The sequence below is a fragment of the Taeniopygia guttata genome, chromosome 4 (genome assembly GCF_048771995.1).
Source record: "Taeniopygia guttata chromosome 4, bTaeGut7.mat, whole genome shotgun sequence".
NCBI lineage: Eukaryota > Metazoa > Chordata > Aves > Passeriformes > Estrildidae > Taeniopygia > Taeniopygia guttata.
In genome coordinates, this window is record NC_133028.1 from 69,572,875 (window position 1) to 69,590,349 (window position 17,475).

Sequence of the window (17,475 nt, forward strand, 5' to 3'; positions counted from 1 at the left end):
CTGGATAAGATACATCAGGAACCCCGAAGAAATTATTCTTGTAGTGTAGGGCTGGGAGCAATCACCAGAAAACCAATAAAAAAATTCATTCAACCACATGGGTCTGTAATTGATCATGGTTCTTACTCCTCACATAAAATCCAAGGCAGTAAAACAAAACATGCCACCCAGGGATTTTTGCCAGGTAAAACCTCACAGCTGTAGGCTCTTCCGAAATCTACACCAGTACTCCAACAATCTCTGAGTAATGAACATCAGTGAGGAACCTCTTGTGGTGCACACAGCGAGTTGCGTGCTATGGTTCCTGTGTCCCTGTGACAATCAGGAGCACCCCTGTTCCCCCATTCTTCCCAAAACATACAGGGATCTCCCTGCCCTATGAAGCCAACTAGAGCAAGCACCATGCAGGATGGAGGGGAGAGAACATTCCTGCTTTCCATGCACATGGTATCAGGGCACTTTCCCCTACGACAGCAAACTTCCAACCCTTCTCCTCTGTGCTGGAATTCATGAATGCCAAGGCTTCAAGTCCACAAACCGGCCCTTCCTGTGTCTTCAGGCACTCTCAAGTATGCCAGCCCCGGGACAGCACAACAGTGGGAAAATCATACACCCACTCCAATTCCAAAAACCGCTCCAGCTGGCAAAGCTGCCAAGCACAGCATCCCAGGGAAACCCAGCTGGAACGCTGTCACATTGCAGTGCCCACGGCGCCAACTTCCCATAGCTTGCTGGGAAGTCAGGCAGTGGGTCCTCCCCCTAACTGCTGTGCCCAGCCCATGAAACACCATGTCATGTGAGGGTTTTATCTGTTCTCCTGTCTGTTTTCCACAATGCAGCACTTCAGTGACTTCAGAGCAAACAGCCAGGGTCAATCCCGGGTTACAGGTACTGCCCACTGCTGTTTCAGAGGATGCAGTCTGCACCTGTGGCCAAGCACTTCACAGAACATATGGGGTCTAAGTGCATTGAGCCTAACTGTTCCCCCAGCACTGCCAAAGCCACCACTAAACCATGTCCCCATGTGCCACATCCACACAGCTTTTAAATCCCTCTAGGGATGAGAAATCCATCGCTGCCCTGGGCAGCCTGTGTCAGGGCCGGACAACTCTTTCTGTAAGAAATTTTCCCTAATGTCCAACCTAAACCTTTCCTGGTACATCCTGAGGCCATTTCCTCTTGTCAGATCACTTGTTACTTGGAAGAAAGATGACACATGGGGCAATGGTGAAGAAACACACAGAACCAGTCTGGCTGTTTGGGGATTTGAGCTAGACAGACTAATCCATCCTAATCTCATTCTGGAATTAGCTGGTTTGTTACCTCTTCCTTTTTTTAATTTGCTAGTCACCTGCATCACTTACATCCCAATCTTACCTCGGGAACCGATCTTAGCTAGGAACAGATCAGCCCATGCTCTTGTGCCATGAGAAAGGGCTATTCTGGGTTACAGCAGGTGCTTCTCCTAGAGTGTGACTGTAAAATAATAGAACTACAGCTCTTTCTCTGCTATTAAATAAAGGTGAGATCTGCCCAAATCTAATTTCATCAATGCTGTTATCAACCAACCCTCTGTGTACCTAAAGAGAACCCTCATCATCACTCACATGGGAGATTCTTGCCATCTTATTTTATATTGTAAAATACATGGGCTGAATTCTGTGCTAGTGATAGAAGCATTCCTTAAATATGTATGTATATACACCTTACATTCATCCATGTATCTATCTATCTATGTTCCTCCTATATGTTCACTTGCTCAATTGCCTAATTTAGGCTTTTTCTGGATATACAGCAAGGAAAAGTATCTAGGGAAGATCCACACCTTCACTAATTCAAAATGAAACTAATGAGAAACCAGTGTGGAAGAAATTGAGATCAATCTAATCCCTTTCCAAAGACTTTGTTAATGTATAAAATGTCCCCAGGGAAAGACGTGTTCTGCAGCTACTAAAAAATTCCATTCTGCTATTCCCAAAGTAAGGAAATTAGGCCAGTCCATCCTGTCACTGCCTCCTGAGCCTTATTTTGAAGTGTGCCTTTTGAAAAAACAGCGAAGAAAAGAAGAATCATTTAGTTCAAATGCACATTCCAAACAGTTCCAACATGATTCCCAGTGATTTCCACACAAATTGCGTACATGCAACATTTTTGTGGCACTGCCGGTACTGCCCAATTGTGAGGGATCAGCAACAGAAACCACCCAGGTCGTCAGGTCAAAGATCCGATGACAGGATGTTCTCATGAGGTTCTGGGATGTGCTGGAACTCGTGTGCTTTGATTTATTAGGTCCTTAAAAAACCAAACCCTGGCAAGTTACACATTCTCCCTTATCTTTTCTTGAAGAATTGCCTGAAATTGCCTTTTACTCCAGAAGCGCCAAATGACTTTCTAGCACTACCACAAGAGTTTTGTGACATGAAAAGAATGTGTCCTTGTCCTGAGAGCCCTGTCCCAAACCCCCTTCCCATGTGGAGCACTGACACTGGGACCTGCAGTCTTGACTCCACGATTTGGATCCTTAATACTGTCACTGTCTCTGTAGGAGAGTTTGTTGTTTGCTTAACTGCTGCCAAAACTTCTGCTTGTTTGTTTTTGGGGGATGAGGGAAGAGTTTGTCTCTGCAGCAACCCCAGCTGAGCCAGCTGGCCATAAAAATACACAGCTTTACTTGATGTTTCCCTGTATGTTCAAGGCTATACCCATGAAGTGCTTCCAGAAGCCCCTGCAGAGTGTCTCTCTGGGATATTTCACAATAAATAAATATTATCTATGAACTTTTGATAACACAAAGCAAACCAGCTCTGCTGCTGCAGAAACACAGTGCAGTTACACAAAAGAGAACATTGGATTTAACATTTCCCTCAGGGCAGGTGGAAGAAATCACTTGAGGATTAACAAAAATCAAACCAGAAAAACTCAGAACAGCCTGCAAGTCAGAGTCAGGTTACAGAAAACCCTTCTGACCATCGAGTCCGACCGTTCACCCGTCACCTGGATATGCTCCACACTTGAGGATGGAAGTGCTGCTGCACCTGTGAGTCTTGGGATGTGGCAGATAAGCTTTGGTGGTGGTGTCACCTCTTGCAAAAGTGTCTTGATGTCAGAGGAGGTGTTAGCAGAAGAGAAAGACACTAAAAAGATTTACTAATGGAAATAAAAATGCCAGCAACCAGGTTCAGACACAGCTCCACTTTCACAAAAGCTTCACCACACTAAGGAATGAAGAAAAGGGAGAGAAGAAGTTCTTGTGACTTCACAAGCAGACTTCCTGAGATGATTAAGCTCAGAGTATTACCTCTGTTTATGTTCTCTTCCAGTAGGACCTTTGGAGTGACAGTGACTGGCAGAATGACAAACAAACAGGGATTAAAGGAAAGTCTGAATCCTGAGGCTGCAGGATTAGTCACGAAAAGCATGAACTCCATAGGCCACAAACACAGACCCCGTCTTACTTTGTTCTTACACTTGAAAGAGCAAAGGAAACTTTCTGGAGTGCCGACTGCTTCCATGAAATATGTGCTTCTCTGGTACCTGAGCAGTTCCAGCTGTGGGGTGATTCTGGGAAGGATGGAAGATTTCCTGCATTATATTCCTTGTGCTGACACCACAGGAAGGCTCTTGCCTTCCACACACCATCAGCAAAAACAGCTCCTAGCCCTCATTTACACCAAGGCTTGATGCCAGCCGCACACTCAGGGAGCCACGTAGAAATGCATAATCCTCTATGTATTTGAATCGTGTTTAGAGCCAACTCAGGATAAACTTTTCCAATAGAAAAGGTTGGAATTTCACCCTGTAATTTTCTTGTCATCACTTCCCTCCCTGGCATGAGGCTTTCTAGGACTGCAGGTTATCCTCACCTGGCAGCGAACACACACAGAACAAAGCCAGAACTGAAAGAAACTATAATTAACTAGGCCTGAATTTAGGTCAACTATTAACTGTTCTTTTTCCATCCCATGACCAGAAACAAACAGCAAAGAGGAATGCCAGCCTGTTCCAGGATTCCCAGTGCTGGAGGACACGCCTGACACACTCCCTGGACAGTCTGCAACAGCTCTGCACTCACCTGATTGGTGGTGAAAGGGTTTTTGGATCTGTGGCAACTGAGTAGGGATGGAACTGTTGCTGTGAGGCTCTAGCATACAATCAAAAGAAGAGGAATAAGGTTCAGGGTCAAACTGAGCTTGTTTGCAATAAAGATATTGCCCTCTAATAATCAAAAGCTGAGGTGGGACACGGGACAAGCAGAGGAGAAGCCAGAGAGGCTGCTCCCTGCACAGCCCATGGACGTGCCAGCCCCTTGCCTGGCCACCACTAATACCAGATCACAGCTCCACGCTGGCCTAACACGGCCTCGGGACTTGCCCGGCCTTGCCCTGGCTCATCTGCTCTGCACCTTATTTTTAGCTGGGCTTTAGCCCTAACAGCCAACTTAGCCAATAGGTAGTTATCCTAGAATTACAAACCATGTCTCCTGGAATTCCTGCTTTCCTAGTAGCGAGACATCCCCCCATTCCCCATTTCTTTAATTATTTGGCTCTCTCTCTATATATAGCAAGGATTCCATCATAATTTTATTTTGGAGGTACAGGTGATTTGGTGGTTAGTTTTGTTTGTGCATTTCTTTTTTAGAACAGGTTAAAAATATATATTTACTAGGTGTCAGTATTCAAAAAAAACGTAATTATGGGTAGAGCTGGAGTCTGGCTTTGACCGTGAATTTTGAAGTATGAAAATATATTAAAAACAGTCCCCTGACAATTCCAGGTCTTTTACCAAGACATTATTACAAGGTGTCACTCTTCCTTCAGTTTAGCAACTTACACATGTAGCTCAGGGACTTTAACAGTAATAAACTGATTTTTTCTACTTTAATCCCAGGAGAGCATTCTGTTGAGTAAAGGCCAGAATTTTTTTGGACATGTGAGGAAGACTTGAGCATTTGGTTCTGGAATTTTAGGAGACCTGAGCTACACCTTCTGCTGGTGCTTACATACCAACAGAGGACACGGAGAGGCCTGTGGGTCACATATTGGACACAATAAACCAAGCAAGGCTGTCCATTTTTCACTTTACACCACACCAAGTTCTTTGATTCAATATCAATGGGGCCCTTCAAACACAGCTGCAATAAAAGGTGAAAAATAAAAGAGGAAAAGAAGTCTCATTTTGCGAAATCATCATCTGTATCAATGTCCAAAAGTATGGAAAAAGCATCTATAGAGGCTTTTGAAATTTGGTTTGCAGATGAGAAAAATAACTCAGCGACAATGTGCAGACTGGCCCACTGCTGAGGTGCACACCTGGGGTACCTGGGGTGCCGGAACCAAACCCAGTTTGGGTATGGGAGGGCTTGATTTTACAGCTCAGTGGCCAGGGCTTTGCTCCCAAAGTTTCCAGCTCTTAAGAGCATCAAATCCACAACTTTCCAGTCAGACACTCACCCAGGAACACGAGAGAGCTCTGCATTCACAACCTTAAAAGCACTCGTACCTTCATGTATCATTACATCAACCCAAAAATCATTTTTACTTCACAAAGGAGTACTCTTAAAGCATCCTTGGATTCCTAACTGGAATAATGCACTGTGAAAGGACAGAGCAATCCTGAAAGGGGGGTACCCACTACATTCTGAAAGCACAGGTTGCATTCATAATTCATCTGCTAATTCAGAACTTACTGGAAGAAGAAATGTTGGATGGCCTGAGCTGTCTGCATTTTTGGGCAGCTTCCCTGAGATCCCAACAGGCTTCACAGGAATTCCAGGGTCTAAACTCTTTAAGCAGGTATTTTAAGCACCAGAACACTACAGTGAGGAAGTTCCTTTGGCAGAGATGCAGTCCCCTCAGTGCTCATGAACCAAGTCATTATAGCAAGGCCTTAAAATTCTCACTCCTTACTCCTTGGCATCTGACCCAGCTTCTGCCATCTGGCTGAAAGCACAGCAGGAGCCAAACTTCTGATTTCACAGACCAATGGAATGGTTTGGGTTGGAAGGGAGCTTAAAACCCATCTCCTTCTGCCTCCTGGCCATGGGCAGGAACATCTTCTACTAGACCAGGTTGCTCCAAGCCCCATCCAACCTGGCCTTGGACACTTGCAGGGATAGGGCAGCCACAACTTCCAGGGAAAAGACAGTAAGTGAATTTACAGTGGCAAACACAGGGGCAAATGGGAGAAGTTTCCACAGTGAGGGCACTAACTACTCCTTGGGTTGCTCATATCTTTGGGATAAAGGGAGAGTTGTGTTTACACGCAGCTGCTTGTTTTTAAAAGCTGTGTAAGGAATGTGCTCCTAAACATGTGGGACCTTTTACTGCCACAAAAACCGTGCAAAAGGACACAGCTCGGCTGGTGATCCTCTGCAGGCCCAGCCACAGCCCTTTGCATCAGCAAGCAGCCTACTGCCCACTGTCAACAGCAATTACCCTCTGATCACAACTTTATCTGCCCTAAGCCTCTGGAAGTCAGCAAAGCCTGCTACACTGTCCAGACACAACAGCAGGACACCGGACAGAGCCCAGCTCCCTTAGAAGGGGATTATTCCGAGCAGGGAGCTGTGCCTTGCTCGCACAGCACACAGACACAGCATCCCTCCCCAGCCCTTGGGAATGAGGGATGGAGCTTGACAGCTACTGAGGAAGGACTTGTACAAGCCACCAATGCACAATTTAATACCTCACCTAAATATCCTAAACGCATGCACTGCTCCAGCCCCACAAATGATGCAAAAATCCCAGTGTCGGAGGCCTGCCGCTCTGATCCATGCCAAGGGAAGGGAAAGGCTCTCCCACCATGATCTATGCAAGAGCAAATCTCAGGAAAGAATCTTTACCCTTTTCCAGGACACATTTGCTTTCTCCTGCCTGTGGAGAAGCCAAAGAGCTGGAGAGCAGAGCCACGAGCAGCTGAGGCAGCTAAGCTTTTCCATTCCAGTGATGACCAGCAGTGAAAACACACTGTAAAAATCCAAGGGGAGAATGCCAGTGGGGACAAGGTGGGGCACAGCAACACCATTTTTGCTACTACAAAAATGCTGAAGGACACTGTGGTGGCAACAACGGAAGAAGCAAAAAGGTACTTCAAATGTTTCTTCCTGTAAACGAAAGAGACACGAACATGCTTCTCACTGACTTGCTCCAAGTTCTCCTGAACCTCTAAGAGACAGAGGAGACCATTACCACAACAAATTAGGAACCACTTAATACTGGGATCTGGGTCCTGCAGCAGCTCTCCCCTGGCCCGTCTGTGTGATGGAGCTTTGGAATCTGCATAATCCATCTAGAGGTCACTGGCTGGAGTGAACCTGTTACAATAAAACAGCATCATCGAATTGTTAAGGTTGGAAAGGACCTTTAAGAGTCTGAAGTCCAGCCACCTGACACCTGAAGTCAAAAAGGCCAAATGAGAAATGGAGGAGGGAAGAGATGAAGCTCTGTCCAAGTGCCAAAGCCAGAAGTTTTGCACAAAAAGAAATCAAAGGAGATTTCTGATTTTATTGGGCCTTAAGCCACTTGTTTCCCCCTCTCACAGAAGGTTCACAGAAGACACGGAACAGGAAGAATAGCTGGGCCTGGTTCCATTCTAAACTGAATGAATGGGTATGGAAGGCAAAATTATTCTTCAGCACCCTCAGTGTGATTCCCTCATATGGCCACTGGCACAGGAGGAAACACCACGGGCAAGATTCAGCTATCCCATGGCTTCTGCTGAGACCAACATTTAAAGGAGAATGGAGAATGGAATTCACATTAATCACTCACATAAAAGGAATAACTGAGTGTGTAAAACTGGAAAAAAATGTGGGAAAATATTTATGCAGCCCACATTACCGAGACAAAGAGAACTTCAAATGCCTTGCCAGTGATAGTGAGTCACAAAGTGTGCGGGCGTGCAACAACGGGTCACTTCCTCCCAGTGTCTTCCTGCCCCGTTACTCGTTAATGTAGCTGAAAGCATAATTGTCCTTAATTGCTCAGTTGGCACTAAGTGGATTCCGACCTTCTGAAAGGACAAAGTCCAACAGCTGGGTTTGGGAGACCAGCCTTCTGATAAGCCCATGCACCTGCAGTGAAGCCAGCCATGTCCAAGGCAGGGCTCCTCCACCGCAGCAGCAGAGCCATGTCTGCAAACATGAGGGGTCCCTTCCCACCCACAACACCCCAGGATTCCACAATCCTATGATACATATACACTACATTTGGATACATACAATGGACTACAATACTTAGGTATTAAGGCACATAAACTGAAGTGTTGCAGAGTTTCATTTGCTCATCAACCTTATCTCCAGCTGAAATCCTTGATTTTTTAATTAACTTGCACACAAGACCTGACTGAATTAATGATTATGGAGTAATTTTTTTTGGAGGAATAAACAAATACATGAAGTGAGCTATTATAAATATATTCCAGCTAGCTGTGCTGGGTCAACAAATTCTGATTCTTCGTTGAACCATAGTATTCAGTGACACACAGGCAGATTATGTGAAATCACAGAAAATCGGTCAAAGCCTCTGCTGTCTCCCAGTCAAGCATTTTCTGGAAGGGAGGATTTTAAAACTGGAAGGGCTGACAGGGAGAGAACAGTCCTGAAGTAAAAGCCAGCTCTCAATTCTCACAATTCCTTACGGAGCAGAACCTCATCTACCCACAGCTCTGTCTATAATTACATGGAGTAAGTGTGATACACTCATAAAACCACACAGCCTGACACTAGACATGCTGACATCACACTATTTTTAGTGAAAAAACCCAGAAAACCGGCAGCTTAGGAGGGTTGATTTCCAATGTCACACCACAGAACTGGTTTGCAAATAGAAGGGTCCCATCTACACTTTCCTATGGCCATTCTCCAGGGGAAGAGTTTTCTGCCAGGCTCAAACACCAGCCCTCAGAAACCGACACAGATTTTTTTCATTATGGACCCACCCCCCTTATACTTTCCTTTTTTCATATAGACTCTTACACAACAAAGCACTTTTTTTCCTTTCCACCTCACCAAATTCCTACACGCGTGCCAGCCTCGCCTGCACCTCGCACAGATGTGTTATGAATCTAACTCACACTGTTTCCACACAGGATATTTTGATCATTCCCCTCTCCTTTTCCCCATCCCGATCCTGTCCAAAACAGCACAGAGTCATAATCATAAATTCTCCTGCTGTGACATGAAAGACAATTTTTTCAAGGACTATTTCTCTTGGAAAAGCTGTGACTAAGGAGAAGGAGTTTTTCAGCAAGGTTCATCCCAGCAGCCCGCCATGGGAGGTGAGGTCTGCAGGAAGCATCTTCCATAGGGAATAAGTATTTCTTTCTATCCAGAGCCCACCTTCTCCCTCCTGACATTCAAGAACACTTAGATAAAACATAAATTTCCAACTCCCATATACAAATTAATTCAAATAAATTGGAATGTTATTGCTGGAACCTCATCACAATGTGTGAGTATCCAAAATGCCATTTATTTGTGCAATGACACTTAACCAAGCATTTCATACCCTTTCAGTAGCACTCTCTCAAAGAAGCTGCTCCTCAAATCCAAGGAACTTTCCTGTGAGAGGAGAGCTGCCAACTTTCCCTCTTTGGCGAGCAGGGTTCCATTCTTGCACCTCTCTCTATTTCCTGCACAGTATTGCTTTAATGAGCCCTCCAGTCTGGTGGAAAGCTAGCAGAGATGGCGAGAAAAAGCATAGTAATAAAAAGGAGAAGAACCTGAGAGGAGAGAAGATTTAGGAAGAATTTTCCATTGAATATACAATAGGTCTGACTAGAAATACGACAAAAAGGAGACCATTCTCCTCTGCAAAAGGAGGGGAAAACAGCCCAAGTGTTCATTTTAGACATATAAAAGGACCTCTTAAGCTAAGTAATAAATTTAATGATTTAGAACTAAAAAGAAGAAATGCTTTATCAAATACTGTGTTGCCGAAAATGCAGCAAGAAAGGCAATCCTATGCACCAAAAGCAATCATGATTTTCAATCCTGTCATCCAAAAATGCAGAGCCTTCATGTTGGATTCAACCTCTAACCAACACCAAGGCAAGCTTAGCCCGGCTCTAGATCCCAGGCTGACAGTGTGGTTGCAGAGGCTGAACTCCCAAAGGAGGTTGGCAGTGGGAATGATGTGAGAGTGGCAGTCCAAGGTGAGAGAAATGCTGTTCAAAATTAGGAGACAACAGGATCAACCAGTGTAGCAGATGAGTAGAAGTGTCACAACAGCAAATAATACCAATTTTAAAGAGTGAATCCAAGAATTAGTCACGGATAATAAGCCTCTCTTTCTCGCCACATGGAATTTCAGCCATTTCTCAAAATTCCACTGGCATAAATATAAAGGAAAAGCTCCAACTATAAACTGTCACTGAATGCTGTTGAACTCAAGCTCCTGCTTTTTTTTCCATGAATGCACTGTAAGTCAGCATTCCAAGAGCAACAAATGTCTCCAAGCCCAAGCTATTTCCCAACAGTCCATGGACCACGAGAGTGTCCAAGATAACAGCGAAAATATGCACAAGGCCATTCTACCCAGATACCACATCCACAGAGGAAGGGGGTGTCCCAAAAGCCCAGGCTGATATTCACAAAGCGGGTCTTGGGTCGGGGCAACAAACAGCTTCAAAAACCCAGCTGAGCACTAAGATCAACAAGCTGCTGACCTGAAAATCCTGGAAAAAAACAAATAAAACCGAGCCATTAGCAAGACAGAGTATCTGCTTGGGACTTGGGAAGTTTGATTTGGAGAGAAGCTCTGCCACTGTGGAACAGCCACTTCCAAACTGTGGGCATCAACTTACCCACTTCTAGTTGGGGTAATAACCTGCAGTGCCTTTGAATATCCCACTCCAGCTGCAAATATCATCGTCACCCCAAATAAGCCTTCACAGAAGATGCTGAAAGCAGCTTATTATATCCTAAGTACCTAAAAGGTTTCACAGATGCTCTTGGTTGTCCAGTTGTGCTTTCCACAGAAAAACAGCTGAGGGAACTCGCTGTCCAGCAGTGCAGCTTTCCAGTTTCTCCCTGGCTTTCCAGCTTCTGCCTCAGCTTCCCTGGCATTGCAGACACAATGCTATCTTTTACCTGTGCCAGTGCCTCACCACTCTCACTGGAAACCTGTACAGGGACTGCAAAGTATGGAGCTATATGGAGATACTGGCAGCTGGAGCACCTGTACACTGTGTGACATCACCTGTGAAGTTCAGAAAAGGGATGGTAAATTCATGCAGCGAGTTCTCTCTCTTTACAGAAATTAAAAGCTTTAAGAACAGAGACAGGGCAGCTAAAGACAGAGGACTCTGGATTTCCACGGAGCCTTACATCTGATGAACAGCTGTGAGTCAACCTGCGTGGCAAAGGCTCAAGAATACAAGTGCTCAGCTTTAAATCCTACAGACACAGACAGGGAATGTCCTGCAGGAGACATTGCTGCCTTTTCCCCATTGTCTCCTCCCTCAAATGCCACGGGGACAAACATCCTAAATTAGTAGTATTAGAGGGCCTGATCAAGGAACAGGCATTTGAGGTTTAGTGCCTATCAAATTTCTCTCACTATCAGAAATTCTAAGTGAGCCTGGAGATGGAAAGGGAACACATCTGTTCGCTGCAGTGCTGGTGAGACATTCCTAATAACGATGCAGATGTTTCCAAATGGAAGTGGATGGGATGCCCAGATGGCTTTCATTGTCCCATTTTTCCAAGCAGCCTGACAAACTTCAGATGTAAAAAAATAAAATAAATATGAATGATGAGTCTGTCTCGCCAGCAAAAAAAAAAAAAACATGTTTGACAAAGAGCAAACGAAGCAGATCTGAGGAGGTCACAACTTCATCAGCCTTCCTCCAATTAAACCAAATGTCTAATCAAGCCCCATAACGTGTCACAGTGCAGTGTGAGCCCTCAAAAAAACAGATACTTTAAATTGATTTATCTCCCCTTGTGTTCCCTATTAAAGAGCACTGTTAGCTAAAGGAAGACTAATTTTTACTTCTAATAGTAAATGTTCTCAGAAACTTGGAAGCTTTGAAGTGCTGGAAGTGATGAAACGATATTGTTACTTATTCTTGGCAGGGAAAACTCTGATTAAGGAAAGGGGCTTGAAATAAATCAAGAAGCAACCCCATAAAAGCAAATTGAAAAATAGCCTTAAACTACCAAAGCAGAGTTTCAAATGCATCTGTTTGCAAATTCACTTGTGATCAGGAATAAAAAGAACATGGAGTTGGGTATGGAAGAACCCAAGCAGAACCCAGGGACAAGGTAGTGCATTTTCAAGGACTGTTCAGGACAAACTACTTAAAACAGATTAAAAAATTAATGACATGGTTTCTGGATACTCGCTGCCTCTTGGTTAGAACTGAGCATTCAAAAAGTAAATAAATATAGTAATAAATCATTTTGTGAACTGGATTTTTATTGCTATCATAGATCTATGGAATACAGGGCTTTTGCTGAAAATCAACAAATCAATGATGCTACTAGTTATATCATCTGTGATGATGTAAATTAGAGTTTATTCATAAGCCACAGAGTAAAATTAGTTACCCTTTCACTCTGAGGTACTTCTCAGGAGTTTTCAAAACTGGTTTTGCCACAGATCAAATGAAAGCAAGGGATATATTTGGAATTGCTCTCAGTCTAGAGGCACCAGCCGAATTTTTCCTGTTCAACAACATGATTTTTAAGTTGAGTTTGAGATATTTGCTCCATGTCATGAGGAAACATGGAAGATCAGAACTCAGTTTCACTGTGGGTTGGCCCTGAGCTTCATTTTCTGCCCTAAGCAATGGAAAAAAAAACCCACAACTAATCTTGATCATCAAATCACGGTACTCAAAGGCAAATGAAAATCAAGATCCAGAAACAAAAGAAGAAGACACTAATTTGTAGCTGGCTTCTAATTAGCCAGCTCCTAATTAGCTCCCTAACTTGGTTAGCAAGTCCAAGACCTAAGTGAAAAGTACATCACTAGTTGGCAGAGCAGCCTGCAATCATACCCAGTGATTCTGCTCAAGCTACATTTAGAGCTCCTAAGAAACAGCCTCAGCAGCTTCTTCTCTTCCCCCAGGGTCCTCTTCTCCTGGGTTACAGACAGCTTCCACTATCCCAGGTTGCTCCAAGCCCCATCCAGCCTGGCCTTGGACTCTTCCAGGTATGGGGCACCCACAGCTTCTCTGGGCACTCTGTGCCAGGGCCTCACCAGTCCCACAGGAGAGAATTTCCTCCCAGTTTCCCATCTAACCCTGCCCTCTGGCAGTGGGAAGCTGGCCCATGCTGCAGACTGCAGAAGTCCCCAGACCCACAAACTTTCACTCTCTGCTTGCAAGGACCTTCTCAAATCTCACAATACCACTCCACAACACTTGGACACACAGTGCAGAAGAGCTGGACAGGAGGGAACAGAGTATACACTGAACTGGTAAACGATTACAGCAGTAACTTTGACATGAAACAGAGGAAAGTCATCCAAACCCTTCAGGCCCAGAGAGTATTTTGATGCTCAAGGGCAACCACAGACCCATCACTGACTCTCCCACTGATCTGAGTTTTGTAAATAATTAGCAGAGTTACTCCTACCTTTTACTTTAATACCTCTAACAGATTTATTGTCAAGGAGAGAAAAGCACAACTATTTCCTCCTGGAAATTGTGACTTTATGTTCTCTGGAGCTATTAGTGAGGAGAATTGGAAAGGCAGAGCTCTCCTTTAAGAAAGCACAAAGTTCCTTGGATGGCCTTGCATCACCTGTTACTGTTTCCAGCAGAGACTAAAAAAGCTCAGTTTACACCGTGTTTAACCCTATTGCAGTTGAAAATTTATTATCTGAAAGATTTTAGGTATTATTAGGATTTTGCACAAGATGATCCATCTATTTGGAAGTTTTTATTCTAATTTGCGCTAAGCGGGTGGTGTTGATTTATTATTTGATATCTGTAGGATTACAGAACACAGGTATTGGGCAAACAAATCGTTATCCAAACTCTGTGATCCAGATTTTGCATTTATGGCTACAGGATAGTCATTTCACACAAAAAGACAGCACTTGCTAATCAAGTGTGCCCTTCCACACACACTCACAGTCCACCACTCCTTGTCCTCCATGGAGGATGCCAGTGTCTAAATCCAGTCTTCTCCAGATATCTAGGTCCATTGCTAGGCATCCTATGCAGAAATATGGGAGAAGAAGGAAGATCCTCCCCTTTCCAGCTACCTGATGGACCCAGGCTGTTGCCAGGAACAATGGGAAGGACAAACCCATTTCCCTGCAGGCTCCTGGGAGGCAGCAGCCTGCTTGTTACCTGGGTGGAGAGGTAAAACGCCAAAGGAGACACAAGGACACGCCTCCTGAGGATAGGTCCTCAAACCTTTCCAGGGAATGCTTAGAAACAGGCCCTGCCAATAATGCTGCAAAGGAAGACACCAACAAAATGCTTCCCTTGGCTACTCCTAAAGTACAAGCCAGCTAAGCTCTTCATCCCTCCCTGGGTTCTCTTCCCAAACCACATGGTATTTGGTGGAATCCAACACAGAGTTCCCACAGGTCAGCCTCTCCCCGTAACCACGCACGAGAAGTCAGCTACGCTGAGACATCAGTTCCCTCCTTTCCAACTCTAACTGCAGACTCACACTTGTGTGACTTTTAATAACCTCTAGAACCTTAATTATCTGGCTGATCCTGTCCCATGTTATTGGAATACTCCAAAGAATGATTAGGCAAGGTATTCTGGAAAAAAAAAAAAAAATCCCTGTTTTCTTAGCAAACAACAGCTGGGTCATGCTGCTACTCTGCAGTGTTTTACTATTGCATTTTGGAAAGATTTATGCACTTGTGTAACCCAGAAATGGATCTGAAGAAACTCAATCCACTGGGAGCAACGTGAAGTATGAGGCTGATGTTCTCATGTTAGTCATTTCCATCCGTGTTCCTGTCGGCTCCAGCTGCCCAACTCTGTGTCATCCCACACACGACAAACAAGGTAAGTTTATTTATCATTTACACCACGTTTGGAAGGGATAAAGGGAAAGGTGTAGAGAGCTGGGACATCTTGGGGTAATACATGGGGCACAGCAAGATTTACTCCACAGTAACTCTACGTGGACTCCACCAAAAGCATGAGCATGGCATTCAAATTGCTCGTTCAAAACACACCAGATGCATTTTCCTTCTCTGTCATAAAACACAGATGCCAACTTCTCATCCAGATATTTTCAAAGATAGAAATGAATTAAATTGCCCTCAGTTTGGATTCTTAAGCTGTTCTATAATCCTCCTATAAATTTATTGAGCATCAAACCCATTAAAAACCAGGTGTCTCACAGTGGAGTAAAATGCTAAAACTGTAGAAAATTCAGGACAAAGTCCAGCAAGAGTCTTACGGTACAGAAATCACCCTTTTATGTTATGACACAAACTGCTATGTTTTAGCTCATTTTCCCATCAAAAGGCTGCTGCAGAACACAGACTGATTAAACACAGCTCTCTACTTCCAGTGAAAGAGTCTCTCGGTGCTCTCGTTTTGGTCCTAAGTTTGTAGGATGCGCATGTGAAACACATGAGCAAGCCTCAGCCCCCGCAAGCTGTGGGAGGATTAATTTCCTCTAGTTCCTGACCTCTAATTCACATGAACTCCCCCTGATAAGGCAGCTCCTCTGACTCTCATTCCCATATTCTCAGAGAGTGCCATCCTGGTACCTATGTCCAGGTCCATAAAAAGCGCTTTGAACCATCTCATGTGCACCTTTCTGATCAAACTCGGCGGTAGAGATGAGCCACCTCACATCCAAGCCAGGGACCTGAGTCCTACATGGGCCACCCAAGGGTGATCCTCACCTTGGCATGTCTCTCCCAGATTGCTTTGAGAATGTCATCTATGAACCAAACCTTCACATAGGACCAGCTGCTTACACAATATTTTAAACCCTCTCCTCTCTGTTAGCACTACTGTTTATTGAAAGTATTCTTCCTCCTATGCAATTTGGGGGCACAGGGAGTTTTTATTGGGAAACGGTATGAGTCTTGGAATGGCCACAAGCTGAATGTACTGACTTGTCTCAATTTTTTCAATTTTCCCTTCATACAGATTTTTCTGTGTGTTTTACTACTCTGGCGCTGGGTGCCTGCAGTTGGAATGAAGCCTTTATTCTTGGTTTTATTTAAAAATAATTTTCCTTTGTTATTGCCAAGAATAGAAGATGACTTAAGCAGATGGATGTTCCTGCCCTCATCATCAGGCACAGCCTCCCCGACACAGAGCGAGCACATCAGTCACTTCACAGCACCTTCTGATCCACTCCTGCTCAAGCTTTTATTTCTTAAAAAAAATTGTAAGCTTTTCCTCACTATAAAGTCTGTTTCCCTTTGCTTCCTATCACCATCACTCCTTTTCTTTTATACCATACTGTGCTCTTCCTGTTTTATTTGATTACCATTTCCTTTAGCAAATTGTTACCTGAAAAAAAAAAAAAAAAAGAAAAAACCCAACCCCACAAACTACATTCAGTGAAGGACTTCAGAGTTTCCACTTCAGCTTCAATGTAAGAGAAAATGACTAAATTAAAAGCAAAAGCTCCAGAAGTGCTGGACAAAGAACAGGATGCCCTTAGACAATGTAGGTTATTGCCATCAATACATGTTATTGGTGGGCCTTTCTTGGGGGACTACCAGAGAGCAGGAGAGAGACTTTTGACCAGATATTAGGGAGAAATTATTCCCTCTGAGGGTTGTGAGGCCCTGGCAGAGGCTGCCCAAAGAAGCAGCCCCGTATCTCTGGAAGTGTCCAAGGCCAGGCTGGATGGACCTTGAAGCAAGTTGGGATACTGGAAGGCATCCCTGCCCACAGCAGGAGGTGGAGCAAGATGATCCTTAAGGTCTCTTCTAATACAGACCACGCTGGGATTCTGTGTTTATACAAGAATATCCATACTGAACAGAGGATGTTATACAACATGCTGTAATGAGTCTACACAGAAATCATTTCCATCTTCCCCATTGTTCTGATGCACAAACTTGTGTGGTGGGCTGTGCAGCATCAAAAATATCCTCCACCAGAACACAGGTCATGAGAAATTCTGTTGAGAAAGAGTTCAGACACCCTCCGGCATGACAGTGTCCCTGAGAACCACTAATGTGCCTGGGGAAGTGCACAGGGAGGTCTCCCAAGGAGGCAATAGTCTTCCCACTCTTCTACCTTCTATTCCAGGGTTTCATTCCCAGGCAACCAGGAGCAATTCCCAAATAATTTCTTCCTCCTACATGTTTCCCACCTGGGACAAAGACACTCGACGCCAGCGCCATGGCAACCCCATCAGACACACAAGCAGTTTGGTTCTTCGGGGAAAATGAAAATTCTGAAAGGAAGCTGGGAGATAAAGGCTCCTGCTCCTTGTTTCCCACTGTTAGGAAGTAATTACAAAAATACTTTCATCTCAAGTGCTTGCTGGGTGAATAGGTTGTCATTTAAAAAATACTA

General features: G+C 44.3%; 1 protein-coding gene and 1 long non-coding RNA gene across 2 annotated transcripts in view; one reads left to right on the forward strand and one right to left on the reverse strand.

Annotated features, from left to right (window-relative positions):
• Positions 1–17,475, reverse strand: part of ADAMTS3 (ADAM metallopeptidase with thrombospondin type 1 motif 3) — a 56,674-nt gene that overhangs the window by 15,070 nt on the left and 24,129 nt on the right. The gene's annotated exons all lie outside the window — the stretch shown is intronic.
• LOC140684019 (uncharacterized) lies at positions 13,410–16,374 on the forward strand. Its single transcript, XR_012055829.1, has 2 exons — positions 13,410–14,982; positions 16,087–16,374. It is a non-coding gene; the product is annotated as an uncharacterized lncRNA (long non-coding RNA).